The sequence below is a fragment of the Heterodontus francisci genome, chromosome 5, assembly GCF_036365525.1.
Source record: "Heterodontus francisci isolate sHetFra1 chromosome 5, sHetFra1.hap1, whole genome shotgun sequence".
In the NCBI taxonomy this organism is placed as follows: domain Eukaryota; kingdom Metazoa; phylum Chordata; class Chondrichthyes; order Heterodontiformes; family Heterodontidae; genus Heterodontus; species Heterodontus francisci.
The window spans coordinates 45,346,306-45,349,630 of record NC_090375.1 but is presented as its reverse complement, the minus strand read 5'-3'; the positions used below and the strand labels follow the sequence as shown (position 1 = coordinate 45,349,630).

Genomic DNA, 3,325 nt, shown 5'->3' with positions numbered 1-3,325 from the left:
GGGCCTGTTTCAGTGCTGTATCTCTAAACGTATATTCCCACCTACTTTTGTGTCATCAGCAAACTTTCCTCCATCATAAGTTCAGAAGTGTGGATGTTCGCTGATGATTGCACAATGTTCAGCACCATTCATGACTCCTCAGACACTGAAGCAGCCTGTGTCCAGATGCAGCAAGACCTGGACAATGTTCCGGCTTGGGCTGATAAGTGGCAAGTAACATTTGCACCAGACAAGTGCCAGACGATGACCATCTCAAACAAGAGAGAATCTAACCAACTCCCTTGATGTTCAATGGCATCACCATCAGTGAATCCCCCACTATCAACATCCTGGGGTCACCATTGACCAGAACCTGAACTGGACCAGCTACGTCAATACTGTGGCTAGAAAAGCAGGTCAGAGGCTGGGAATTCTGCGGCGAGTAACTCACCTCCTGTCTCCCAATGCTTGTCCACCATCTACAATGCACAAGAGGGGCAGCGGTTGAGTAGTGGTAATGTCACTGGACTAGTAGCCCAGAGACCCAGGCTAGTGCTCTGGGGACATGGGTTCAAATCCCACCACAGCAGATGGTGAAATTTGAATTCAATGCCAGTCTAATGGTGGCCATGAAACCATTGTTGTAAAATCCCATCTGATTCACTGATGCCCTCGAGGGAAGGAAATCTGCTCTCCTTACCTGCTCTGGCCAACATGTGACTCAAGGTCCACAGCAATGTGGTTGAATCTTAAATGCCATCTGAGATGGCATAGCAAGCCACTCAGTTCAAGGGCAATTAGGGATGGGCAATAAATACTGGCCTAGCCAGCGATGTTCACATGCCATGAATGAATTATAAAAGTCAGGCGTGTGATGGAATACTCTCCACTTGCTTGGATGGTTGCAGCTCCAACAACACAAGACACCATCCAGGACAAAGCAGCCCATTTGATTGGCACCCCTTCCACCAGCGGCACATTGTGGCAGCAGCGTGTACCCTCTACAAAATGCACTGCAGCAATGCACCAAGGCTCCTTAGACAGCACCTTCCAAACACATGACCTCTACCACCTTGAAGGACAAGGGCAGCAGATGCATGGGAACACCACCACCGGCAAGTTCCCCTCCAGGCCACACACCATCCTGACTTGTAGCTATATCACTGTGCCTTCACTGTCGCTGGGTCAAAATCCTGGAACTTCCTTCCTAACAGTTGATGCACCTACCCCACATGGACTGCATGGTCAAGAAGGCAGCTCGCCACCACCTCCTCATGGGCAATTCAGGATGGGCAATAAATGCTGGCCTGGCCAGCAATGCCTACATCCCATGAACAAATAATAATAAAAAAATATTTTCTAAGTGTCCAATTATCCAACGGCAGCTGACAAGACAGGGAGCCAAGCCGACAAAAACCGGGTGCGCGCGGGTTGACGGAACAAGGAGCCAAGGGCAAAGCAGCCCACCTTGCCGGGCACAACTGAGACCAACCGACACTTCGGGTTCACATACGCAAGCACACCTTTTAAGGACAAGTCTTGCTGATCTCTTGATTCTGCCTCACCGTTTACAACAAGACTTGGTTTTTGTGGGTGCCGCCCGACCCTGCACTTCAGTGTGTTGCTCTCTGGTCCGTTTATATGTGTGTGTGCGCGCCAAAGTGCTGCAAAGGGAAACACACGGAGCCGAAAGCACTTGCACGCAGGTTGCCAAGGAAGTCGTGAACACGCTCGGGGTAAAGCCACCAAGACCCTCTCCTTTCGACGCGACACCGCTGGAAAGGGGCGGGGCTGTGTCTGAGAAGCTGGGGCACATGGCCTCCCCATGACAGGGAGGTTGGCACCGGGTTCAATTTTTCATTCGTGCAACAAAAACGGTAACCAACAAATACAAAGCATACACACACACACCGCATGTGTGCCCTTGCTCTGGTGCTAGAGAAATCGAGTGCTCAAGCTGGCCGGAACGGGACGCCCCGCTCCGGAGCTTCACAATCGGACCACTGCGGTAGCGACCAGTGGGACGTCTCGGCCTCACACTAACAGCACAAAGATTAGCACACAGGAGACGGCGCTACGAGTCCTACCGTATACGCCGACGACCAAGTGGTCAAACCCTTGAGAGGAATGTCCGTCTGACATGAGGGACAGAAACAGGAGGTAACTACTGAGCCTGAAACACCAGCTAATAAATGCTAGCCCGCCTGGGCCCTCCAACGTCGGACAATCCTCGCCGTATCAATCGAGTGACCTGGGCATGCACTTTTCTTTCACACAGTGTTGGGGGGGGCATGCAACTTGGTTGACGTTGCCTGGTCAACTGTAAACTCACATCGGTTTTCATCCCCATCACTGTAAGGAGCAACCACAACCAGCGTAGCCAAACAGGTTGACCAGAGCTTTCGGCACTCGCACGGAGAGGTGATGCCAGCCGGCGTGCGTCACCTAAATTGGACAAGATTCTGGGCACGCACCTTTCGTTTGAGAATAGGATATACATGTCGTGCAACCCAAGGAAACCAGGCGACGCCGCCACAATGTGCGCCTGACAGACAAAGATAACCGTTCACAAGGAGCCTTGTTATTTCGCACCAAGTCTTTTGTGGGCATAGTTTTTGACATATATATCTGTATGAAGGTCGGTTGCTCTGCCATCAACCTTTTCCCCCCTTCTTTGCTTTTCTCACTGTACCAACAGACATGTCATAGACTTTGGTTTTCCTCTGGGTGCCTGCTCACCGCCGCCCCCCAATCTGTTCCAAGACCTTGTTTTCCCTCGCTCGCCAAAACACATTGCGTTGGCCGCGTGAAACTTTTCTTTGGTCATTGTGATTGTTCGACTGAAATCCGAAGGGCCGTGCCAGGCTGGGGCTCCCCCAATCCCATTGGGGAGGGGAGCGTTCGCACGTTCCGGGTTCGACCCCTCGCGCGAGGGACGGGCCATAAACCTAAGACAACTCTTAGCAGTGGATCACTCGGCTCGTGCGTCGATGAAGAACGCAGCTAGCTGCGAGAATTAATGTGAATTGCAGGACACATTGATCATCGACACTTTGAATGCACTTTGCGGCCCCGGGTTCCTCCCGGGGCTACGCCTGTCTGAGGGTAGCTTGACAATCAATCGCGCTCGCCTTTGCCAGCGGGAGGGCGGCTGGGGTTTTGTCGCAGAGGTTCCTTTGCTCCTCTTCATCCCCCTAAGTGCAGACCTGGAGTTTACTCCGCCTTTGGGAGAGTTCGACCTCTGTCCCTCCATTTAATCGTGCGGGGCAGTCTGGCGTGGGCCTCCGGGCGCGCCGGCACTGGTCTCGGCCAGCCTCTGCTTTTCCCAAGATGGCTGTCAGTGGGT

The 3,325-nt window shown here is 52.7% G+C and overlaps 1 non-coding gene across 1 annotated transcript; it reads left to right on the top strand.

Annotated features, from left to right (window-relative positions):
- The first annotated feature begins 2,934 nt into the window (after positions 1-2,934).
- LOC137370340 (5.8S ribosomal RNA) lies at positions 2,935-3,088 on the top strand. The gene has a single exon (XR_010975123.1). It is a non-coding gene; the product is annotated as a 5.8S ribosomal RNA (ribosomal RNA).
- The last annotated feature ends 237 nt before the right edge of the window (positions 3,089-3,325 follow it).